This window comes from Pogoniulus pusillus, chromosome Z (genome assembly GCF_015220805.1).
Source record: "Pogoniulus pusillus isolate bPogPus1 chromosome Z, bPogPus1.pri, whole genome shotgun sequence".
Lineage (NCBI taxonomy): Eukaryota > Metazoa > Chordata > Aves > Piciformes > Lybiidae > Pogoniulus > Pogoniulus pusillus.
In genome coordinates, this window is record NC_087309.1 from 82,443,011 (window position 1) to 82,470,230 (window position 27,220).

General features: G+C 41.2%; 1 protein-coding gene across 10 annotated transcripts in view; it reads right to left on the reverse strand.

The window, feature by feature from the left end:
* SEMA4D (semaphorin 4D) overlaps positions 1 to 27,220 on the reverse strand; it is a 100,354-nt gene that overhangs the window by 72,632 nt on the left and 502 nt on the right. For 6 of the 10 annotated variants that reach the window (XR_010301369.1, XR_010301370.1, XM_064140522.1 and 3 more), the window contains exon 1: positions 26,645 to 26,840. The exons of 2 other annotated variants lie outside the window; for them this stretch is intronic. The gene's annotated coding sequence lies outside the window, so the exon portion shown is untranslated. Of the gene's footprint in view, positions 1 to 26,644; positions 26,841 to 27,220 lie in introns of those variants that run through there. 2 more of the 10 variants (XM_064140517.1, XM_064140514.1) reach the window with 1 other exon arrangement.

A 27,220-nucleotide genomic window follows, 5' to 3' on the forward strand; every position in this document is an offset into this window, starting at 1 on the left:
AGAGAGTCACCTGTGCTGAAGTCTGTTTATTTCTGTCGTTTAACTTCACCAGCTTCAGAACACCAAAAGCTATCTGAGTGCTGTGAGATACAGAAGATAGGCCCCTGAACTACAAGTTTGGCAAGGACAATTTCTACCATAAGTTGGTTTCACTACTTGGATATCACAAAAAATATGAACAAACATTACCTTCATGTTTAAACTTTACTTGTCACATATTGAAGACTGAGAATGTACAGTATCATTTACAAAACTGGTGCACTCAAACTGTCCACATTATAGTTGGACAAGTCTCACAGCCCTCAGCTTGAAGCAACTTCAGTTGGCAAGCAAAGACTGCAAGAACAGCAATAACAACAACAACAACAAAAAATCAACCTGAAAGACATGGTTCTTTGAAGAAAATAATACTTTCATCTCACTCTGCCAAAATTAGACTGGTATTCTCATTTTCAGATGCAAACCTGCTAGAGGAACAGGTAGTGAAGTCAGTAACTAATGGTTGCCCTCTTCAGATCAATGAACAGTGAATGACTGACCATAACAGAGCAGCCACCACGGCAGCAGACAGAAAATATTGCTTTCTACCAAGGCTATAATCAAAGCTTAGAGCTGCTAAGAAGTTAACGTACAACTAAGAGACCTTCACACATGGGTATTTCATTAACCTTTGCTTTTCATGCTATGTACCCCTGAGTAATGGATACAGGATACTTTGTTTTAAAAGGTATATCTCCCTCACTATAAATGTACACCATCCAGAGATCCCAAAGAGAAAATATTACAGTGAATGAATTTATGTAGGTGGGTAGAACTGAGAGGTCTGCATTTTAAAACAGTAAGGGTGGATGATACCTGTGTACTTCCCTGTCAGAAGAGATGGACACTATACTACGGCTGTCACTCCAAAGTAGAGCTTCAGAGCAGATAAACCATAACTCAGTTATTGGTGTGTCAGACTTTTCTGCACCAGAAGGAGAATACCTTGGAGGAGATGTCCTACACTCCGTCCTCTGCAATTCCGTCCTACAACTTGGGGGGAGAGAAGAGATAACCTGACAACCTGTCATCAGGGAGATGATAATCTCTTGCTAGAGAGAGACATGTGGAATTAAAATAACTTTATTCTTTGGTGCCTGCCAAGGAACATGATCTACAACCTCACACTAGGTAACAACTGAAAGTAAGACAGTATTTAAGAAATATTTTTATCAGCTGAAAAGAAAACTGTCACTTCAGTTAAGTCAGATTTACCCCAAGTTTGCTGATACCTCTTTTCATGCTCTAGCTCACCACAGCATGGATCACACCACAGTTTCACTCTTGCTGGACAAACCAGCTGAAGCAGCTCCTGCCCCCACAGTGGTGCTGCTGCTGCTTCATCACTGGTTGGGCTGTACCACCATGAAGCACCACTGATGGCACAGTGTCAAGGCCTCCAAGCATATCCACTACCACTTCTGAAGAGGCTGCACAGGAGCAAGGAGAGGGAGCAGGAATTGGCAAAAGAAGTCTAAACTGGATTTTCTGGCATACACAGGAGCAGCAGTGCACCAACATTGGGAAGTCCAAGCTTCCGTGAATGCAATGACCATTTGCATCACATAAATTATCATCACTGCTACTCTAGAGACAGTTTAATGTTAAAGCAGCAACAGTAGATATCTACATGTACATTCTAGATTTAAAAAAAGTTTCATAATGCACTTTTCAAGCTACATTTTAACAATACAGATAAATTATGGTAGAGAATAAGGCAACTCTGTTTTTACCCATGGTAAAGATTACCACATAGGCAAGCGTACATTAGGAACAACCACCCTGTCTGGCCAAGGGCTCCAGTTCATGCTTCACATGTGTGCTAGTTAGAAGCAAGCTGGAATGTTTTGGTAAAGGAACTTGATAACAGGCAGTGGAATGAAAACATGGTGTCTCCTTCTCTCACAGTCACGCTGAGAACTCTGGGAAGAAGAAAGACTTTTTTCTCCATTTTGTCTTCTTCTTCTGCCTTTGCCTTCAGACCTGGTCACATTTCATTAACCTTGCTCCTACTAACCTTGCTCCCTAACCTCTTGGCTGCACCTCTCTTCTTCCTGAGAACTGGGGTAAGGTTGAGAGGGCAAGGGGAGGTGCTGGGGTGGTTTGAGAGCCCCTCCTGGGGACTCAGGTTTCTGGGAGGGGAGTTGTGCTTTTGTATTGTTTATCCTTTGTATATTTCTGTATATAATTGTATATAACTGTATATATTGTAAATAGCTGCTTGTAAATTCTGCTAGCTGTAAATAAATTGCTTCATCTATATTCCCAGAGGCCGTCTAAGTTAGCTGGGGCAAATACAAAGTGTGGGGGGGCGGGTAAGAGCCCAAACCATCACAACATGCCTCAAGCCACACTGACATCTATTTTATGCAGGAGTAGGAGAGCATGGACACTGGCATTTGTCCCATGATATGGACATGCCACCTGGCTTGGGCCACTGTGTATTCCCCCTACCCTGCCAATACCACTGTCCCACCACAGCTATGCCTAGATTAGCTCCTCACAAGGTCTTTTTCAGAAAGATGCAGCACCTGTGTGCCCCAAGAGTCACTGAAACACAGAGGTAGCTCAAAGCTCAGCATTTGCTGTAATGTGACAGTTGATCCACCCCAAGGGGCAGGCATTCCTATACACCCCAAAATATAGAGAGGTACATACTACACCAGGGTAGGCAGCTCACCTTTGTGCCTGTGGTACAGTGCTAGGACAAATTATCAATATAATGATATCACTGTAAAAACCTGCAGTGCCTTTTCTTATGGGTTTTCATACACATGTGACTAGTATGCATAAATGGCTACCCCGAGGCAGAGGGCGCACTCTTTGCCTGAGTACTACGTACTAGAGAAACCATAACTGTACTTGAGTGGTCTCTGTAAACTCAAAAAGACTCTTCTGTGTAGACTGTCTGGGGGTTGAGAGTTTTAAATACCTGCTTCAGAGACAAAACACACATTGTAAATACGGAACATGTTTGGTTTTGTTTGTTCAAGTACCACAAGATCCTGTTTCCCCAATTTATACTTAGGACTCCTTTTGTATATAAAGAAACATTTTAAGTAGACTGGAGAGCTGGGCACAGAGGAACCAAATGAGGTTCAACAAGGGCAAGTGCAGAGTCCTGCATCTGAGGAGGAATCATAAACTCCACCAGTAGAGGCTGGGAGGTGATCTGCTGGAAAGCAGTCCTGTGGAGAGGGACCTGGAGTCCTGGTGGATAAGAAGTTACCCATGGCACAGCAATGTGTCCTTGTGGCCAAGAACGCAAATGGGATCCTGGGGTGTATTAGGAAGAGTGTGTCCAGCAGATAAAGGGAGGTTCTCCTCCCCCTCTACTCTGCCCTGGTGAGACCTCATCTTGAATACTGTGTTCAGTTTTGGGCTCCCCAGTTTAAGAGGGACAGGGATCTGCTGAAGAGAGTCCAGCGGAGGCCTACATGGATGATTAGGGGACTGGAGGGCATGGCTTATGAGGAGAGGCTGAGGGACCTGGGGCTTTTTAGTCTGGAGAAGAGAAGACCTAGAGGGGATTTGATAAATGTTTCTAAGTATCTGAAGGCTGGCCAGGAGAGGGGAGACAGGCTCTGCTCACTGCTCCCTGTGATAGGACAAGGAGTAATGGGTGCAAGTTGCAGCACAAGAGGTTCCACCTCAACACAAGGGGGAACTTCTTTACTGTAAGGGTCACAGAGCACTGGAACAGGCTTCCCAGAGAGGTTGTGAGGTCTCCTTCTGTGGAGACTTTCAAGGCCTGTCTGGATGTGTTCCTCTGTGATCTGTGTTAGATAGTATTGCCCTGCTCTGGCAGGGGGGTTGGACTCGGTGATCTCCTTGGGTCCCTTCCAACCCCTAACATCCTGTGACTCCCTCATAACATGTGCACAAGATTACAGATTCCCCACCACCACAAATCAAGTTTTGGATTTGTGGACCAGACCCAAGGAGCTGGTTTCTATGTACTCCTGTGGGATAAAGTGCTATATAAAAGCTTTTTATTTCTGCATGTGCATCCCAGAAGGCCTAACCAATGCAAAAGGAAAGGTAGCAGGCTTCTTCAATAGGGGGAGGGCAGGAAGGGATTAACACATTTCATAGGCAGTGTGTGCAAGTGGGGAGGGCTGAGTAACTCAGTGAGAACAATTAAATGCCATTCTTTTGTAAACCTGGTAAGATAGATAAAATACATTTTTCAACAGAAAACCCTACTGGAGTAAGCATCAAAATAAACTGCACTGAGAAACACACTGCATGCCATTAAGAGCTACTGTGAAAGGGACACTTGAGGGTGCATACATACATCTTCCAAGAATCACCACTTAAGCACATTCATTAAGGGTACAAATAGAGGAGCGTATGTTGTCATTGCAAGTCAGCATCATCTGCATGAACAGTTCCACACACTGCTAGCAATGGCTTCCTTCTCCTAAATCAATATATATATATATGCAAAACTTTTCAAGAACTAACCAAGTCTGGTTCCAGGTACAGACCTCCAGACCAATTTAAAAAAACACAATTAGGATCAAAGCAATTGTTCCCTAAACTAGACATCACAGAAAAAAAAAAATGAATACAAGGTTAGTGCTCCACAATTAGGATATTTGCTGCTCATTCTACTTCCCTGATGAATCACAGAATATATGTGTCCACCATGTATTTGTAGACATCATTCATCAGGCCAAGATTAAGCCACAGTTGTCTGGGAAGTCCCAAAGCGATACAAAAAAATAGTAAGACAAATGATAGATAAATCACAGAATCATACAATGGTCTGAGATGGAAGTCACCTCTGAAGGCCATCTCGTCCAACCACCTCTCCAGTCAGGAGGGGGATCCTCCACTAGATCAGGTTGCCCAGAGCTCTGTCAAGCCTCACCTTGAATATTTGCAGAGATGGGGCCACAACCACCTTCCTGGGAAACCTGTTCCAGTGCTCCACTGCCCTCATGGTAAAAAGCCTGTTCCTAATATCCAATCTATGTCTGCTCTTCTCTAGTTTGAAGCCATTGCCCCTTGTCCTATCACTTCAGGCCTCTCTCTCCATGCCTTTTGCAGGTCCCCTTCAGGTACTGGAAGGTTACTACTAGGTCTCTCCGGAGTGTCTTCTTTTCCAGGCTGTATAATAAAGTGACTGCTTCAGTGGATAAGGGATGACCTGTGGATGTGATCTACCTGAACTTCTGCAAGACCTTTAACATGGTCCCACACAACTTCCTGATCATCAAGTTGGAAGGATACGCATTTGATGGGTGAACTGCTCAGTGGATAAGGAATTCACTGGACAGTTGCATCCAGATGGTGGCGCTCAACGGCTTGAAGTCCACATGGAGAGCAGTGACAAGTGGTGTCCCTAAGAGGCCCCCACTGGGACCTGTGCTGTTTGAAATTTTTACCAATGATACAGACAGTAGGATCAGGTGCACCCATCAGAAAGGCTGCAGATGACACCAAGCTGAGTTGTGTTGTCGATACACCAGAGGGATGGGATGTCTACCAGAGGGACCTGTACAAGCTCTCCAGGTGGGCCCAGGTGAGCCTCATGAGGTTCCAACAAGAGTAAGTGCAGGGTCCCATGCCTGGGCTGGAACAATCCTCATTATCAATACAGACTGTGGAATGAGGTGATAGAAAGCAGCCCTGTGGAAAAGAACTTAGGGATGCTGATGAGGAGAAGCTACAGAGGGGTAGACAGCATGAGCTTGCAGCCCAGAAGACAAATTGCATCCTGGGATGCATCAAAAGAAGAGTTGCCAGCAGATCCAGAGAGGCGATTCTACTGCTTTGCTCTGGTGAAACCTCACCTGGATTACTGAGTCCAGGTGTGGAGCCCTCTACACATGAAGGACATAGACCTGAGGAAGCAGGTCCAGAGGAGGACCACAAAGGTGATCAGAGGGTTGGATTGTTCAGTCTGGAGAATGGAAAGCTCCAGGGAGACCTAATAGCAGCCTTCCACTACCTGGGAGAATAGTAGATTTAGATTATTATCTCCACCCCTGGAGATATTCAAGGTGGGCTCCGACAGAGCTCTGGGCAGCCTGATCTAGTTGAGGAGGATAGATAAGGCAGAGGATGTTGGCCTAGAAGACCTGTGGAGAGCACTTCCAACCCAAACTATTTTACAATTCTATGACAATAAACGCAGACTCTCCAGGCAGAGCAATTAACCACTGGAAATAAGGTGACACAGGGGATTTTCAATCACTAAAAACAAAATAAGGAAAGATCTATTTCTAGATGGGTGAAGTGAAAATAGCGGACCGACTCCAAGGTTCAGTACTGTATTTCACCCAGTCATTCCACAGGTCTCAAGGGCTAAGGTAACACCTTTCTTTTTTCCTCAGAGAAGTCATGGATTATTTTTTCATTATCTTTCCATCTCAGGCAAGATGAAGCTCACTACCCTCTGTCTCCAGTAAGAGAGGGAGAAACGAAGGAGCTGTAAAGATATGAGCTGCTGTAACTCTGGCATGATACAAGGCAAATGTTTTCTCAAGTATTTCCACAAGGCAGCTGTAGCTATAAACTCCAGGAGCAGCAGAAGCATGCATGGCTCTGCAGAGCAGCTCCTTCCCAGGGCAGTTGTCCATTCAACTGCCTTTTGTCCCAACTGCTACTCCCTCAGAAAACTTCACAACTGTATGCTCACTAAGTCTTCACAAATATAACTCTGAGAGAGACAAAGATCAAGGTAACCACCAACCAACCTTCTGTCTTGGATGTATTTATTTTCCACCGGGGACAAAAAAAAAAAAAAAAAAAAAATCATCATTATAGCACAGATTTTTCTTGTTATGACTCTGCCCAAACCATTACCAAGCTGGAAGCTAAACCCAAGCATCAGTATATAAATGTGTTTTGGAAACATCTCATCTAGCCACTACAGAGGAAAGCTCTACTCAGTCACCTATTTGAATACTACTTTGAAAAAGATCTCCTTAATTTCTCTTTGACTGCATATATATCTTTGAAAAATTCCACCTAGATTTTTAGAAGTTTCCTTCACACAGCCACATTCCTCTATGTCTTTCCTTAATTGACATGAATCATTTCAGTACTTTTCCATGTTAACTTCTTCAGCCTTGCACAATATAACTACAAAAGTTCTCTCTGCATATTTGTGCGTGTTTAACTGAAAGACGTTTCATGCTAATGCAAATAAAGTGTCTCAGCACACATCTATTCCATGTTACTCTTACATTGTGCTACGCCATTCTCAGTTTCTAGATAAACTCAAGCAGAGTTCAAGTGTAACTTATAAACACTAATTATAACACAGTATCAGTTCTGACACAAATACACCAGCAGAACATCAGCTGAAGGTAAGGCAAAAGGAACTCCACAAATTGCACATGATAATTAAGAGCCTTTAAGAGAAAAGTATTATGGATAAAAATCTGACTGTAGGCCACTGAAGTGATAAACAGTACAATTAAATTAACAGGAAGGTAAAACTTCTGCCTCAAAACACTCTGTTTTCTGATCACACGAAAATTTCCCCTATCTTGACCTTGGATTTGAAGCTGTCTGGGACAGTCTGGAGTGAAAGGAGACCTGCAGTATGTGATTTGTCTACTGTAGCAACATAGTTTGGAGGAACTCTCACATTCCTCTTCATACCATACATCTGTGCCCAAATTATCAGTCCCTAAAAGCATTTATGTTCCTGCTGTCAGACCCTGAAGATGACACATGGGGTGAGGGATATTGAAAATATACTAGCAGAATCCATCACTCTGAAAATCATCTGCCAGAAGAAAGTCAACAGCATGAGCCAGCACAACATAAGGATCTATCTCCCCCTTCCAGTCTTTCTTTCCACAAGACTGCAAATTCCCAAGCAGAGCTGACCACTGATCTAATGTCTGGTGTGGGAGTACTGCTCTTAACATACAGCTAAACATGCCCCGTAGGAGCCTTTCAACCTTAAGTGTCTGAAGGCACAGGAGGTTTCTTCAGGAAACAACTAATCCCTATCAACTAGAAAGATTCACAATACCCAATCAGATGGCAGAGAGCTTAAGCATTCTCCACTCTTGACTCCTTACAGAAATACTTTGTCTGCTTCTGTCACCCACAAATCCAATGCAAGAAGGTAAGTCCTACATTAATTGCTGTAAGATTACTAAGCTTGCAACTAGTAGCTTCTTAAATCAAAGGAACAGGTATAACTTGTTATTTCTTCTAAGTTCTTTATGCATCCTGAGAACGAAATCTTAACTTCAAGCGAACAGGGCCCTTTACGAGTCAGTCCATCACCAGATTTCCAGACAAAGAAAATATGTATTTACATTATTAATAATGCAATTTATTATAATTATATGTATATATTGTGTGCTCTAATATATATTAATAAAGTAGTATAATTTATTTACCAAATTTAGAAAGGTAGAGACTTTTTCGATTGACCACTGCCTTGAACATTTAAAGCAACATTTAATATAACAGGAGAACATGTAATAAGCATGAAAGTCAGACTCTGCACTCATTCCTTTTGTCTTCCAGGCAAATTTAAGCACCATACTTTAGCTTTTTGAAAGTTTTCCTCACAGTTGTTACATTCAAACCACACATTTATGTTGTCCCTGTAAATTAATTTCACCATCTCGATGCTATTGCCCAAAGTCCCACAGGACTCTTAAAAACAAACTTCTTCATTTTTCATTTGGTAAGCTGCAGCTTTCCCAGAACCTGAATAAAATGTTGCACTTCAGCCACAGCAGCCCTCCTCAGGCCTCTTAATTGTTCGCATCTCTGGAAGCTAACGCAACAGGGCAACTTTGTCGGCATTATTTTTACATGCCATTTTAACAGGGAAAGCCAGCATGCACGACTAGCTCCTGTTCTGGCATGCTGTGCTACACACCCCCTTTAGAAGTTCACAGTGCTAAAGCACTGTCGGACTAATCCTAAACATTTGCGATCCATTCAAAAGAGATCGTTAGTTTCAAGACACTTCTTACGGACATTATTTTACACTGATGGAGGTGAAGAGCAACGACCAGAAGGACAACAGCTACTTTGTTCACACAGTAAAACAACGTGAAATTGACAAACTGCACTATGTTAAGTAAGTGGTCCACAAAGCAAGTCAGGAAACTAATCTTTGATTTTTCCCTCTGATGCTCACCCCGTTTCACAGCAGATGCAAACTACTTGGTTAGCCACATTAATAAGAAAAACACAGTCAACTGATACAGATGTGGTAACCAGAAGCCTAATCATCTGGCTTCTGACAGAATACTAGTAAAAGGAAATCCGAATGCTATCCACTCCAAATCTGCAACTACACTTCAACACAAGTTACAGTTTTACCTAAAACCACACTTCCCAGAACAACTCTGTCACTAAAAAGCAGTAATTCTCGCTACACAAACAAAAGCTGCATCATCAAAACCACTTTGCAAATACAAGGGTTTGAAGGTTAAATATGCTTTGTATAAGAAGAGCAAAACAGTGTTAAGGGGCAGGAATTTAACACAAGGACCACTTTTTGGGTTTGCTGCACCACTGGTAGTTTACTCTCTGGAGCAGTGGGCAGTCTCGTGGATCCCTCTGTGAAGTGTTTTTACCACCTCATTTGCGCGTTTGTGTTCATCAGACCAGCAGTCTGAAGCTAGGCTGGGAGAAGAGGCCATGGGCAGAGAAGGCAGAGGCCTCAGAGAAGCTCCCGCAGTAGTAGCCACTGCCACCAGATCAGCAAAGGTTGGTCTGAGTCACTGGCACCTTTGATTCATGGCTTCAAGATGCATGCAAAGCCTAGAGGAAAACTAATTACTACAAAAGTATAAAAGTAAAGACAGAATAGTCTGTACTTCACTAAATTAATTAGCCAGGTCCTAGAAAGAGTTACACAAGACACCAATCACATGGCATCTGATTAACTTAAAAAAATAAGAGAGAAAGGTAAACAGAGAGAGGAAAAAGCATGCACAGGCACATACTTGGACAGAAAACAGGGAGAGCACCACCGACTGCACAGTGAAACACCAAAGACAGTTATTCTAGATCAGAAGCATCAACTTGCTACTCCCTAAGATAACATCATGTGCCAGGTCATTATCACCTCCAGGCCAAACGCTGCTTTACTGCCTGCACCCATCCTGTATTTGCTGCACCCTGACCACCAATTACTCAATCACAACATTTTCAGGAAAAACTCCCTTCTTCACAAAGCTGTTTTCTCCTCAAGAAAGGGATCAGATTTTTTGTCCGTTCCATGGTCTTACTTGCTGTAAAAACCTTGTGTATTTTGCACTCTACATCTTCAGCTCTTATTTTGTCTGCTATCTGCTTATCTCTTCAGATACAACATATACTTCCTTTTTACAGTAGGAAGAGGAAGTGATTTCAAGACATCAAGCCTCAGACCGTATACATAACTAAATAGCTAGCTCCCACATAACAATCCAAGGTGACAAAGATTGATTCTCTCAGTTCACTTTTTCCCAGTGTGACCATTTGATTTTCCTTTCCTAAACAAATTAAAAAAAAAACCAAACCCACACAACAATGAAGAATCAAAAGATTCACCTAAACCTTGACCAAAATAATTACATATTCCAATAGATTAAAATATAATAAAACTGCTAACTGATCATAAGACAAATTTCTACTTAAATTAGTATCTTCTCAAAATGCTCAGATTCTTCCTTTTGTTTCCTCTGTTTCTTATTATACAAAGCATCCATCTCATTAAAATGTAACAGGGTCCTTTCAGTACTTAGTAGAGTCTTGTCATTAAGGATAACCTTTTGAAGCACAAAATTACATCTCCTGATAGGCAGACTTTATTCTTGGTTTACGCTTTCTTTTGCATGTGTTTTGCAAACAAGACTCTACTCATTGTGGGTTTGCCTGGATTTATCCAAGTGAGCTTCAGTGATGCTGAATATCAATCACAGAATTAATCAGGTTCGAAAAGAACTTAGAGATCATCAAGTCCAACCTATCACCTAACAACTTCTAGTTAACTAAACCACGGCGGTACTAAGGGCCTCACCCAGTCTCCTTCTAAACACCTCCAGGGACGGAGACTCCACTACTTCCCCGGACAATGCATTCCAATGGCCAATCACTCTTTCTATGAAGAACTTCTTCCTAATGTCCACCTAAACCTGCCCTGGCCCAGCTTGAGATTGTGTCTTCTTGTTCTGTCACTAATTGCCTGGGAGAAGAGACTGATCCCCACCTGGCTACAACCTCTTTTCGGGTAGCTGTAGAGAGCAGTTGAAGTCTCCTCTGAGCCTCCTTTTCTTCAAGCTACACAACCCCAGCTCCCTCAGACTCTCCTCAAAGGGCTGGTGCAGTCAAATGTGCAAAACCAGAAAAAGCATATACTAGTTATGCCACGCACAGCCTATGTTCTCATTAAAAAAACCACCACCAAAATAGCGTCCACAACGTCAGGATTTCAAAGTAATAACCACAAAACTCAGTAATACATGCTAGGGCACAATCACAACAGAGGTTTGTCCCTGTCCCCACCATCATTTCTGCCTGCCCCTCTGCCCCAATTAATTTTTCTAATTTGAGCATGGCTGTTCAAGAAAAATACACTGACACTTAACTGTCAGTTACTTATATAAATACAGATATACCCCGGATACACTAACACAGATCACTTCAAAATCTGATGTCTTCGGAGTCTTACATCTTCAAAATGGATGTCAATATTCAAACTAGAGCACAGAATAGAGTAGATACCTGTCATATTGCAATAATACTGAAGCACTTGTCTTAGGCATTACTGTTTGCAGAGACTACACGTGTGTATGAGTGAGACACAGAGAGAGAGAACTCTCAAGCTGAAACAAAGCTATTACAGAAATTATGTCTACTCAGAGAAGGAGATCGCTCTCCAACGTACACATAAACATAAGATCATTTACAATTAATCTCTACACAGCCAATATGACTCACAGTCAGTTTAAGAAACCTCAGTCTGATGAGTAATTCAGACAGCTTCATTGTTAGTTACGATGTAATGAAATCAGTCACTCAACAGTGACAACACTACATAAACCTCTCATTTGGAGACTAGATTACATCATTTTACAAGTTAAGGCAATTGTGTTCTGCTACTACTAAATTTTTTCCTATTGTGACAACTAATTTACTTGACAAAGGATCTTTAAATGAGCTTTCAATTTGTGTTGCCTTACAAAATATCTAAAAAATTAATTTCTTACCTACATCTCAGGCTGCATGGCTGTTCTCACAGCTCTCTCACAAGGACCACAGCAAAATGTTGCCTCAAGCAGCTGGCAATGGCCTGAATTTTGTCATCAAGTAATGAGCCTACCACAAAAATAATGACCACACGGCAGCAGCCTGCTGGATATAAATCCCTTTGCTGCTTAAAACTAGATTTTGGATCAATATTAAAACAAAAAACCTTCATCATATTTTTGAAGAGTAGCAAGTATATAAAGCATCTGTGCTGGTCTTATGATAGGATATAAATTAATTATCACTAACTTGTTTTAAATCTAAGCAAACGTGTTGTTTTTTTTTTGTTTGTTTTTTGGTTTTTTTTTTTTTTTAAGAACAAAAACCAGAACACTCAGCTCTGCGCAGTCAGACATAAGCACTAAATGCCTCACCATGCAAACGGTGAAAGCTTTCTAAAGAGACACCGATACTTAAAAGCAACAAAATAAATGCCACATGTTTTTGTACTGCCTCCCTCCCCAGCCTTGCTCACTCTTTCCTCTCCTAAGGCTCCGGCTGAAAATAATTATCTGCCTTGGAAAAGCATCTCAGACAGTGTCACTCTTTAATCAGCAGGAGGACAGTTGAGTGATGTGAAGCATTTCTACCTTGTCCCTGGAGTAATCGCATCATATCCACAAGGCACTACTGCAACACCAAGAACTAAAATGACTTTAAATCTGGGGCTCTCTTTTAATGACAGCCATATTTCAGTAAGGCCACCCTCCAAAAACCTACTTGACACTATTACACCAGCTGCCTGCTAGGACTTAGCTGATCAATACAGCTATCACTAAGGATCAATCAATGCAGCCTTCATGCAAACCTCAGGGTACGAAATCAACTCACAACATGTTTTGTGTACCTAACTACATATGCAGAAGCAATAATCAATTGTGTTATCCTTATATTTATATCACAGCATGAACACAGTTACAAGCAGCAGCAGACTTGCAAGTTCTATGTGCCTTGGCAGAGAAAGAATACCAGTAAAATTACACCGGATTTACAAAATGAGATGAATTTAAGTCTCTGCACAAATGCCTTAGAAAATAAAACTAGATATGCTTTTCTCAATAAAGTGGAGAACCGAGAGGAAAAAAACAAAACAAAACACAACAAACAAATGCTTTGCTAATACACTTTCTATAAGTATACCACAAAGGAAATGTGTGATTGACAGCACTACAAATTTCAGCTTTTGTCAGCAGCACATGAGGTAGTTTCAGTCCAGAACGAAAAAGCAGGATCTAGAATTGGCACAGGTGTCTTTTTTCAAAACAAGTCAGTTTTTCTTCATGCAACGCACATTTACTTGAAAAAGGGAATCTACACATGGCCCTCACCATCCTCAAAGAGCCACCAAAATCACGTTCTTTGTGAGGACAAATAAAATCCTGCAACTGTTTCTCTTTATCAAGCCTTCCATCGCTCCTAACTGCTCCCTTGCTCAGACCTATTGCTGATGCCAGTATTTCCTGCCCCACACCCACTTCATCTTGTAGCTTCCTCAAGCTGTCAGCTACTGCCCCCTTTCTCTCCCCCAAGCATTGGCGAGCCACATTTGTAGCAAGACTTTAAGGAAATAATTTTAATATACAACAGCCAAAGGCACAAGAACTGGATGCAGCAGAACCACACACGTTATTCTCAACCCACTCTTAAAAATTCTGCTGCTTCTCATTCTATGAGGCTCAGTTTATTCTTGTTTCTATCTACGCTGTAAACTTACCAGGGAAAGGGCTGTCTCCCACAGGTGTTTATACACCATAAACTCTTAATACACCAAAGTCCCAGTTGGGGCCCTCAACGTGCTATCAGAATACCACAGCTCCTGTAGCACCTGAGTCCAGTGTATTCTAATTTTTTGCTGGAAATGGAAATCAACAACTGAGAGAGAACGACAAACACTGTTCTTTTCCAACTCTTAAGTCCATCTTCTCCACACAAAGGGAGCTACATGATTTGTCATATTAGACAGTCTCTGACTATTGGGATGAAAGTTTCAGCGACCACCCTCTTCCTGCCAGCAACACTGTTGCCAGGACGCCATTGACTTACTTGGCCACTTGAGCACACCGCTGACTCACCTTTAGTCGACTGTCAACCAATACACTCAGCTCCCTCTTTGAGTCACAGCTTTCCAACCACACATCCCCCACATCTGTAGCTTACCATGGGGTTGCTGTGACTCAGATGCAGGACCTGGCACTTGAGCCTTGGCCCATTGTTCTAACCTGTCCAGACCCGATTGTAAAGCTTCCCTGCTCTCTAGCAGATCAACATGGCCACTCAGCTTGGTGTCATCTGCAAACTTACCGAGGGTGCACTCAACTCCCTCACCCAGATGATTGATAAAGATATGAAAGAGGACAGGCCCCAGTACTAATCCCTGTGAGACACCACTAGAGACTGAGTACCAGTCATATTTAGCTCCATTCACCAGCACTCTTTCACCCCAGCCATGCAGGCAGTTTTTAATCCAATGCATTTAAGTCAAAGAAACCTTTAAATCTCTTCACACAAAGTTTGAAAAATAAGTATAATTAGGTATTTAAAGTAAAGCAAGGATTTTTGAAAGCAGAGAAAGCAGTCCTGGCTTTAGGAGATCCAAAATAAGTGCTATAAAACCTTAAAATGATCAAAGGTACCTCAGAACTAGTTAAATAGATACGGAAGCAAGTTAAATACAGAAAGTTTGACTACACATAAGTTTTGCTCAGTGTTTAAAACATTCAAGTCAGGAAGCAAAGACACTGGATTATTTCAGTAGACAGTGCCAACAGGGAAGGGGAAGTGCTACTGAAAGCCCATGTTTTCAAACAGTTTCCTGTTCACACTGGAACACTTCCTTGATTAATCAATGCATTCCTGTATGATGCACATGTACATGACCCCCACGTACAAAGACAGCCCTTAACAGACACCATTTAAGCTCACAAACAAGTTGTTGACTCTGTAGATAGCCACAACAAAAACCTTAAAGCATTATTAATGACCTTTACTGCTATCACAGTTCCTTCCCTTTTACCATCTTCAGAGTCAGGCTGTTCCACAGACCTTTCAGAGACAGAAAAACCTGAGTGGCAGACCCGGGGCTCTAGACCAGATTGCTCTGTCGTCCTGCCAAGGAGCTGAAAGTTATTTACAGCCAAAGTCCAGAAGCATGCCACAAGTGCAACAAGCACTTAACTTTTTCAATGAACTCCCAATTTCCACTTGCTACAAAAAATTGTTCTAAAACAAGCAAAAGTAGAACTTTAGTCCTGCGAGTAACCCACTGGCTAACAACTGGGGTAACAAGACAGTCTCTGCTGAATTTTGCAGTTTGCCAAGCGTTTTATGAAAGCAAACAGCTTTCACCCTCCCACTCCCTGCCTCTGCCACAAACTCAGGCACTGAAAGTAGTAACACAAATTCAGGACTGTTGCACAAACTGCACAAAGCACAACGGAGCCTGCAGAAACAACAATCATTACAATGCTGGATAGGCCTGCCTGCCTGCCTCTTATTCTGCACACTTAACTCTCTGGCATACATCCCACTGTTGGTTCAGCATAATGAGTCCAGACAATCTGTGCCAATGTGGCTATCTCTAGCACATCATTTGCAAAAAGATTGGATGGCTATGTATGCATTTATTGTAAAGGACAGCATCAGAAAATTCAGGCAGCTAGGAAGCAAATTATTTTGTTCAATCAATGCATTTTCAAACAAAAATAATTGAAGAAATAAGTGCAGTGGCTCAAAATTCTGTATTTTCCCTCTCTGAATGTTAAAAAACTATAGTCAGCATTGTCAGCATCTAAGCAATAAACCTTCATTTTTTTCTTGCTTTCTACAAAGATCTTACTATATGCCAGTATTAGATAGTATGGCCTATAAAATGCTTATGGATTTACTATCAATATTTGATTAATTTTAACCCTCAAAGGGTCCTCTGCTTGTGAAGGGAAAGCACACTCACAGGTGGCAATGTGCAAAGAAACACAGTAAGAGCATATTGCCTGCATAACTAAACACAGAATCTTGCCCAGATAACTAAACACGGCATTTCAGTATTAATATTTTTTTACAATTTTTAAATATATAAAACCTATATAAAAATATAAAATCTTGAAACTCAGTTTTGCACCTCTATACATCTGCCTTTTGTGAAGTTTCAAGTAATACTATCTGGGGCTTGCTTGTTGCTACTCTCAGTAATGGAACAAGACATAAACACTCAACCAAGCTCCTAAACAATTTTTCAGGACCCTAGAAGCATCATTATAATATTAGTTGTAAATTACACAAAAGCAAGCCAATAAATAAGATTTCCTCTCCTCAAGCATTGACTCAACCCACTTTCTGTACAACTGCTATGGCAGTGCTCTCCCATTTCACTGCGGGAGCTAAAGAAAACCTCACATCTTTCTTTCTCTGGAGAGAAAGAAAATTGCCTCAGGAAAGAGGTTTGTGACTTCAGATTTTCACTGACATCATTCTTCCATCACAAGAGAAATGACCACCCTCTTCATAGGTGTAACTGGATACACCAGGTACTCAGGTGGTAAAGCAACTCAATCCAATAGGTGGTCCAGCTTTAAAATGCAGAGTTTGAACTCAGTCTAAAAGCAAAGTTTCACTTTCTGTCAAAAAAAGAGACTGACCCCAAACCCCATCTTTCTGACTCATAAAAGTGTTGGGAAATGCTGTAGCTATTACAGAACTGTTTGACAGTGCTCACATCAGGATGATTTCTGTGTGGTGTTGTCTTTTTAGATTCCAAGCAGGCAACAGTTATTTCTTATTTTCAGAGGGGAGCCAGAAGTACTTACTGATATCACAACAGCTACTGAAAACCATTACCAACCCAAAACTGCATCAATATTCATAGTCAGCCTGGATGGAAAAACTAAAAAAAAAACCAAAACTAAAAAAACTAAAAAAAAAAAAAAAATTCCACTATGCCTTTTATTTTTTCCTCCACTTCTTTTCTTTCTTTTACAGTGGAGGACGTCCTTATAAATATCCCAGCGTTGTAAACTTCCCAGTTGTGTTTGCGTAGTTCTCACAAACTTTTCACAGTAACCAACCAGGTCATTCAGTGTTAGAAACTTTCTTGATAAATGTAAAACATTTGTACAAGAGCAACACGAAGAACCCTTTGTGGTCATAGGTGAAGCACCATTTGAAGTAGCTCATAACAATGGAGTGTGCTCAGCCTTAGAAATTCAGATAGAACAACACTTCTGTAGCAATAAAACTCCCTGGTTTTGACAACCATTGCCAGCCCTGTCTATTTAAACTACCAATTGCCTGCCATTAGGCTTAGCAGTTTCTATACATCTCTTCCTTCTGAAAGAAATTATGATCAAATGCTCATGAAATTCAGCATGCACTGCTAGCTAAACAGCCCTTTACATTTGTCATGTTCTCTCACTGAGTCAGTTATGGCCAGCTACTTCTGCCCTCATCTGTAGTCAATACCAATCAGTCCAAAGCAACCTCAAATTTCAGGTGCCCAAAATAAAGGCATGGAAGATTTCATCCATCCTAAGAGCTCCCACTGTACACCCTGACATTGTTATATCTCTTTTGGTAGCACAACCATGAAGTCCACAAGCAAATTGAGTGAAAGTTTCCTCCATCTCCCCAGGGGTGATTCAAAAATAATGGCAGGTGCCAAACAGAAATAAAAACAAAACAAACATTTGGAAAAATGTAATAGAATCAGTCAATTTGCCTCCCAAATTCCACCACTGAGAAATTCCCCAGAAAACACAACATGATGCATCTGAGCACTAGACACAAGAATACCTAACCTGAATAGAAAACACTCCCTTCACAGCACTAAAACCTGGCCACCATAGCATGAAGTAAAATACTTTCAAGAAGCAGAGAAGGGAGAGATGGAAAGATGTACCAAACACAAACACTCCCTTCCACACAGTTTTCAAGTCATCAGCAAGACTCGGTTTCTGCAGGAACAGCTTGCTCTCCCCACTGGCACAGGGCTTTCATGTATCAGCTATTATACTGCTTAAAAGACTACAATTTATGGTATACCTCAGGTTTCTCCTCTTTAAAAATATTTTTTGTTTGACATGGAATTAGGATTTTTCCTCAAAATCATTTATCGGAGACACACATCTCCTTGCATAATACATTTCAGTATAATCGTGGTTCAAAATACACTAATGTAAATAAAGAGCAACTAAATCCATGATGTCAGTGTGGCTACGATCAAAGTCAGAGACCTGTCTTCGAAACATCACATTCGCCCTGAAATGTCATCTTGAAGTCTACCAAATGGGGATAGGACAGCTGTGCTTCTTATAAAACCTCCACTCTCCAAGGAATGTAAATTAGAGACACTGTTAAAAGATCAAGTTAAAGTGTTACATTTGTAACATTTAAGAGACTTTCTCTTCCTTCTTGTATCTTTAATCAAAGGTTGTAAATGTGTAAGTGACAGCAGTTGCCATGGAAATAAGCAGGCCAAGATCTCTCTGTGGAAACCTCAAAGCTCCCTTCACCACTGAGCACCCGGTAATGACAGGGTCACATTCACACCTTTGACTCCCAAAGCCAATTTATGGAATAGAAATTAGCACAGCTGACTCCATTCACCTTCTGCAGACAAACATTAACTACTCCTGCTCAAGGGATTTTCTGCTGCACTTGCCACTTCCCCGGGACATGCTCCCAGACCTATTTCAGCACCATGCTTCACGCTGCAGCAAACTGATGGTCAACGTGTACAGCCTTCTCAGCAAACACTAAGCAGAAAACAGAGTTAAAAGGCCATCAGATGCTTCAATTGATGAAAAGCATCACTTCATAATCTGTGCAGAAATTTCTTTTTCCAAAGCAATTGATATGTAATAAAACTGCATCCTATTCCAGAAATCTAAGACATAACAATGCAGACATGCAGCAACAGGAATTGAACTCTCATAATAGCCAACAATTAAATTAGAAAACAGAAGACAGGCTCTGAATAATGGTTACTGTTTCCTCTGGTGACTGTCAGTACTAAAGGAGGAAAGAGAAGTTTTCAGAGACTTCAGAGGAATTCCTGAATATAAGCATGTAGCATTCGATGCAAAAGCAATTTATGCACACAGGAGGCCTATTTCAGAGCAGATGCAAGCAGATCTTTTTCTTGTGGGGGTGGGGCAGGGGAATAAAAGGCTAATTCAAACATTTGAGAATGTCTCCTTATCAGCACCTTAATTCTGTGAGCAAATACAAATACACACATTTAATCTATGCAGCCATATGTGTTTGCATGAAATAAGATTTGTGTCACACACTCTCTGCCACTGCACTAATAAATCCCTTAGACATATGAGATTCAAGATATGCAAATATCTGAGATAATTCTAAGTGTATCTGAAGGCAGAACAGTTTCAGTTGTACCCACTCTTATTGAAAATAGCTAGTAAAAAAAATTAACAACATGCTGTGAATGTATACACATGGAGTGGCTGGGCATTTTTTAAATTCTTCAGGGAGACAGAATTGCAGAGAGAGGAAAGCTCTTAAGCCTATGAGGAGTTTCATCTTACATTTATCATATAATCTCCTAGAACTAATTCCTGTGCAGAAGTAGTGAAATTAAAAAGCCATTATATGTCTCACTTGCCTAGCAGATAATCAGGATAACCTTTAAAGGCAGTTCATCAATTTCACTGACGTGGAGCAAAACCTAGTCAGATTCAGAACAGTAAACACACTTGAACAGGGCAAAGCACTATTACAATAGTGCACAAAGCAAACAACTTCACCACAGATTTTTAACAATTCAAATAATTTCAAGAAGAAATAGACGATATTTAAAGTGCCTTCCAACCCAAATCATTCTATAACACCTTAAGTACTGCATCCAATTCTGGGCTTCTCAATTCAAGAGATGTTGAGATACTGGAATGTGTGATTCTATGATTCTAAGGGCAACAAAGCTGGTGAGAGGCCTGGAACACAAACCCTATGAGGAGAGGCTGAGGGAGCTGGGGTTGTTTAACTTGGAGAAGAGGAGGCTCAGGGCTGACCTCACTGCTGTCTACAATCACCTGAAGGGAGGCTGTAGCTACGTGGGGGTTGGTCTCTTCTCCCAGGCAACCAGCAACAGAACAAGGGGACACAGTCTGAAGTTGTGTCGGGGACAGTATAGGCTTGATATTAGGAGGAAGTTCTTCACAGAGTGATTTGCCATTGGAATGGGCTGCCCAGGGAGGTGGTGGAGTCGCCGTCCCTGGAGGTGTTCAAAAGAGACTGGATGGGGCACTTAGTGCCATGGTCTAGTTGATTGCATAGGGCTGGGTGCTAGGTTGGACTGGATGATCCTGCAGGTCTTTTCCAACCTAGTTGATTCTATGAGTAAGGCAGATATTCTCTCATCTAAATTTTAACAGGGGGAAAAATACTACTTTACAGCATAAGACAGATACTTCTTATTGGCTTTGCAGTGCTTGGTGGGTTTTTTTTTTTTTTTTTTTTTTTTTTTTTTGGGTGGGTTTTTCTTTGTTTGGTTTGGACTCTTGGTGGGGAAAGGGGGATATTAGCTCTACCAACCTTTTTTCTTTACACCTAAAGTTTTAATAGACAACTTATTTTCTAACAAATGAACACTTCATGTAGAGCACATCTATAGCCCAACACAGAAGAGGATGCGTGTGTGCATACACATGTATCTCTACTACGTTCTTAGTAATTATGCAATTGCTGAGTGGAAACAGGAATGCCTAATTTCTTCCCTCTAGCCATTTTATGCACTTTTTGTTAAAAGAAACAGAGTCGAGAGAGTGGAAAAACAGCTTTGAGCACAACTTCTATATACAGAAAAAGGCTGTGAGCATGCTGCTGTAAGCAAAGTGACAAACTAAAGCACTACTACCCTGTTACTACTACAATTCTGTTTGTTGTTTTTTGGGTTTTTTTTTTTGAGAGGTCAGGGTAGTAACCTTGTGCAGGGTTCCTGTCCTACAAGCAAACATCTGCAGGCATATTCCCCACTTCAGATATACTCCACTCACACAAAGCCTCTAGCACCATTAAGGCCTTGACTATTTCAACTTTGGTGTGAAGAACACAATTCTTAACATACTCAAAGTACAGATTTGCACACTCAGGTATCTCATGGCCCACACTACAATGCTCAGCATAGTGCAGAGCCTAGCAAGATCCAAGATAGGGCTTATGGAAAAGAGTGATAAATATTTTATTACCTTAGGCTGAGGAAAGATAATTCAAAGGCCTGTCTACGTTCCCACCACTTCGCTAATTATATCAGTACAGCCACTTTCCACAAACTCTCTCTCCTTACATCTCTAGTTGAACAAGAAGAATCTCATCTGGTTTCACTGAACAAGAAACTGGTCTGCTTGTGGTAACAAATGAGGAGTTTGTTTCTTAAATGTGATTAAGGAAATGTCTTCTGAATAAATTCAAGCATTACTGAAGGAGGCAAAAGCACAGAGAAGGGTATCTGTAAAATGTCGTACTGTTACACATTCTTACACATTACTGTAACTCCATCAAACAAACCTGTTCCAAACATCACAAGGCAGAGTCAGGTTTTTCTTTCCTACTGCCATAAGAGGTGACTTTCAAAGCAGGAAGGCACAACAATGCATTTTATTGAGAAAAATTACCTATTTACTGTCCTCACACAAATTCTATGCTAAACAATGTAAGTGACAGCTAGCTCCTGAATATTTCAAACTTTGTAGTTTAAGGATAACAAATCTAATCAAAGCCAAGCACAACATCAATGACCCCATTCAGTTAAGAGAGAAACTCACAGCACAGTGGTTGTTTTGTGTTGTTTGGTTGTTAAAAAAAAAGTCTGCATTGTTTCATTCTCCCAGTACATATCAAATTTACAGAGAGAATTCAATTACAAATCCAAGAACTTTCAGGTTTCTAGGTCTCTTCCCTACATTCTGCACTGTTTTTCCAGTAAAATGACCACATCACATGCATTCTTTCAGTGGAAATGAGAACAAAGATATTAAAAGAAAACTAAAATAGCCTTCCCTTTTCTGTGCAGTTCTTTGTATACACGATAACAAAGCTCATTGAGCATCACTTGTTTATTAAAAAGAAAAATAAATTTAAACTGCAAAACCGAGCATATAGATATTATAAAAAACACCATTTGGAGCAAGAAGAATGTCTGCTTTATACTGAGGGAAGAAGTAACAACTCAGGATAAACTGTTAAAGCCTGCCCTTGAAAACTACTCTTGAACAAAGCAGGAACTATAATCATGTTTCATGCATTTTTTCCCCCTTTTCCTTCCCACTTTGCAATTTGCAATGCATGCAAATCTCTTCAGACCTCGCAGGCCATATTCAAGCATGGGGGAAACCAACCTCCCTCCTCATCTCACCTTGCTGCACTTGTGTCAGACCTGGTTTAGCTTCCAGACACCAGTTGGTCTTTCTCTTGCATACCAGAATATAGGCTAAAAAACTTCTCAAACGTTTCTACTCTCCTGTCTGTTTCCCAGTAGAAGTCTGTCTCTATAAACTTTCCCCCTGCTTTGCATATCCTTTTCTGCCTCCCAGCTCAGTCAAGTAATCAGATGCACTGAGGACGTGAAGACTTTCCAGTCTGCTAATTCCATACATGTCCTAGGCACTTCCATATCAGTGCTCCATCATCTACACATCTATTCAGCATGCACTACCCTGCACAGAAACACACAAATCAAGTTCATCACAAAGCATGATCACCTATTCTCCTCAAATCCACACCATGCCACAGTGTCAAAAGCACTCCTCAGAGTTCTTGCAATGAGGCCAACAGGTACTAATTTTGCAGCACAGTGTTCAATCCTCTTTGGCCTGCCTCATATATAGGCTAATACTAATTTTTTAAGAGGATCAATGCAGAAAATGCCTCATGGATTATGTACATGAACAGAGAGAAAAAGAAACAGGTGGAAGACAGGAAAATGGGTATTACTCCCAGGTTATCAACAAATTTGTTCTAAACTTGACACATAGGCTTCAGTTAAATTTATTTATTGTCCTTAGAAATGCTCTCTCTATCAGCTTATATCTGTAGTCCATTTTGATTAATTTGCCACCTGTTCTGGTTCCCTCTCAGGCACTGTAAAAACATACTCTTGAAAGAAAAGCTGCTGTTTAGCACTTTGAAACACTTGTCAAAATCTCAGAACTGCAGCAGTACAAATAACATGCATGTCTCCTCACAAAAAACAAAAACAGGAAAAGCAGACTGGAGCAGCATCTCCAAAGAGCTCAGCAGGTTCCTGCAACTTTACAGGTAGATAAAAGACAGAATATAAAAGCTCTTTGGCCAGAACACAAATGCAAGACCTTGTTAATCCAGTTCTAGACAGATAGATGCATAACTGCCCCATCCAAGATGGGGAGACATTTGCCTCAAACATGAGGTGCTACTTTTTGATTTTTAGCTGAACAGTTAGAACAGAAAATACAATTTTCATTAATTCATCCAAGAAATGGATGAAATCGTCACATTGGGAGGAAAACAATGAAGAAAGATTCCACCCAGCCTGCAGAGCTACATCAATACAGAGGTGAGTTAATTCTCCAAATGACAGCTAAATTAGCCTCCTTTTGGTTTCCACTTTTTGGTACACTTGTGCTACACTGAAAAGCAACTCCACAATCACTTAACTTTCACAAAATTCAAGACTCCAGTAAAGTAAGTGGGACCTTTCTCATACTTTTCATCAGTATACTCCCACATATCTTCCTAGACACTCAAATACTGGACTGTGTAAAGCCACATGAAGAAGGCTTTATAAACTGCTGCTTTATCATCTGAGAAATGACCAGTTAGACAGGATGGGGAAAGCTCCAGGGAAAGAAAAATCAAATAAAGCAGCCAAAAGTACTTCCTAGCTCCTTGTTTATTATACAGCCTCCCAAATGAGCATACCTTTCTTCAGCTAACTAAATTAATATCACATAAAACAGCTGAGCACTGGGTACAACAAAGAACACCCAAAACTGTTTTAATATTACCATAATAAGGAAGAATCCTAACTCCCATTTTAAACTTCCAACACAGTAATTTATATACAGTTTAAAAAAAAAAAAGAAAAAAAAAAAGAAAAAAAGGTTTCTTTAAAGTAACTCAGGGAAGTTTATGACCTGCTTTGCTTCTTTTTATAGTCACCTTTAAGTCTCCATCCGTATTGTCACATGCCACCTGGAATACATTTACTGCTTTGTGCATTTTTCTAGAATTATAACATTTTGAAAAATTCTCTCAGTAGCATCTGCAAGTAATTAAACCTCAATTTAGTGAGAAGATTAGCAGATCACCACCCATTCATGAATAACACTTCCATGGTCATACACCTCAGCTCATTTAAATTATAGGATAACATGAATATTTACAAGATCCAACACTCAGAAGCACTGAAGGCTTACAAGAAATGTTACCCAAGCTTGGCAATTATGTCTTTCCTTCCCTGTCAATACTCATTCCAAGTTAACTTTGCACAGCAAAAACCATGATAACCTCATCCCTGAGCATTCAGGGAGAATACCTTATTCTCTTATGGGCTATGAAGTCCCTATTGTAATAACTGTGGCTTGAGACTGTTATTCCTGAAGAAAAGTAAAACAAAATATTAGAGGAATTCAGAGATAACATAAAAAACTTGGGAGATTTTCTGTCATATTTATTTCTGATTATTTCAATAAAGTGTCCCACTTTGGAAAGTCATAGAACCAGAGTACAGCATATCTACCTACCAATTCATCCAGTATTGTAAAAATACTCACAAAAATCTGATCTAATGCTAGCAGTTCAGATCAATAATTGATTTTCACATGACTGAGAGACCTCTGCTTACTTCACTGCAGGAAAAATCCAAGAGAACAGATTTTCACATGAAAATGTTCATTGAAAATACACCCTCTAAGATGGCTGGGAGAAAGCAGGAGAGCAGGCGGCACAGCACAATCTCCAACTCCAGCCAAGTGGCCCTGGGGAGATTACAGATCCTCTCAAGAAGCCTCCAGTTTCTCATTAGCAAGAGGCTGCACAAAGCAGGCAACTCTGAAGCTCAGCTGCTCAGAAGGCATGCCAGTGAAAGAAGCACTAGGGGTTCCTTGCAGGACCTCCAAGTGGCATAAACCCATACACTTTTGGCAGAGCACAGCTGCATCCATGCCAGCAGGTTTACAAAAGGTTATCAAGTGGTTAATGTAATAGCTGTTTATACCAAGAGAGGAAAGGGGACTGAATCATAACATTAGCAAGGAGAGGGCAACACAGCACATTAAACAAAGTCTCCAGGCATGCCTCTACTCAGTGTCCAGAAAAATCTATGGATCAGTCTTACAGATTTGAAATAAATGCATTCATCTCAAATGCCTCTTTCACTGTAGAAGGAGCTACTGCCCTCCCCATTAGCACAATGACTTTTGTTTCTTTAATTAAAACAAAAAGTCTACACAAAAATCCAGTTATAAACCCATTTTGGTAGGTATGAGTGCAAGCAGCTTTTGTCAGCATACTCTGTAACAATCTCTGATCACAGGAATCGCTGTGTACACCGAAGTATACACAGTAATTGCCGGGGGTTGGGGGGCGAGGCTGGCGTGTGAATTGTTTCCTCTCTAGGCCAAGAAATCCAGTAGAGAGAAAGAGACTTCATTTGTCAAGCCAGCTCCACAATTACTTCTTTTTAAACTCGATGAACACGCACAGAAACCTATTCCCTTGTCACTCATTTCCCTTCAGTGGAAAAGGGCCACCTGCATCTCGTCTCTACTACCTGCAAGAACAAGTGCCCATTCACAGCCTGCTCCTCCAGACAACACACTGTGCTGATACGTTTCTGCACAGCAGGGAACATGGCACGTACAGTGTCTCACCCTGTATTAGCTACTCCTTCTCTCTCTTAAAATTCCCCTTTCTAACCCAATGTGTAAGACACTCCTATTCTGGCACACCATAGCCGCCACGCACGCTGACCGCATAGACGGGCAGGCAGCAGGGCTTCCTTTAGGTGCACTTCCGTAACCACCTCAGCTTTGCACTCCTAATGGAAGTCATTAACTGTTCTCCAACAAAACCTCTGCGTAGGTATACAAAAGGAGTATGAGATCAGGCGCTGTTTTTGAGCCTGATGGTCATAATAAAAGTCTACAATCTCGTGATAATTACTATAGGAATTTTTAATGTTAAAAAAATAAATAAATAAAGGGAGGGTTTATTCCTGCATTGATACCCAGAGACCACTGGAAATACTCGAGTGTCACAGACTTAATGGTGATGTTTCACATTGTTCACAGCTCTCAATGCAAGAGTTATGCAATAATAAAGGCAGCAGGAAAGTGGAAGGCAGGAAAGCGTTCCAGCACGAAACCAAACAAGAGACATGAAATACCTTTTCAACCTGCAGGATCCATCAGGCTCCCTCTCACAGCAAAGCAGGTCCTGTTCCCTTCCCTACTTACGGCAATCATTTAACAGAAACGAGCCTCAACAATAAACTTTAAATCACTGCATTTATCCACTCCTCCTCCGCTAAACACTGATGCTGCACGGTTTCATATAGGCACAAAACAATGGCAAACAGTTCACTCCGCCACGAAGCAGCAGCAGCCACCCCCTAATAAACTAGCTGGAGGGCAAACAGGCACAGACAGGAAACTAATGTCACCTCACCCATTCCCTGCAAACTCAGCATCTCTCTGCAGACCTGGTTTAAACTCTCCTGACAGATAAAAAATAAAACGCAACCGGCTTCCCAAAAGCAAGCGCCGGCATTGCGTCCTCCTAATCATCGAGTAAAGGACCAGCGGTTCGTGGCTGGCAAGGCACTCCATCAAGTGCCCAGGCACGCTAAGGGTAAACTGTGCTGACACCTGGAAACGACCAGGCCAGCTCCTGGCTGAAAACGCCTCGTATCTGTACCCACCACCCCAAAAGACAGCCGCGACCCCCATCCATCCCGGCCACC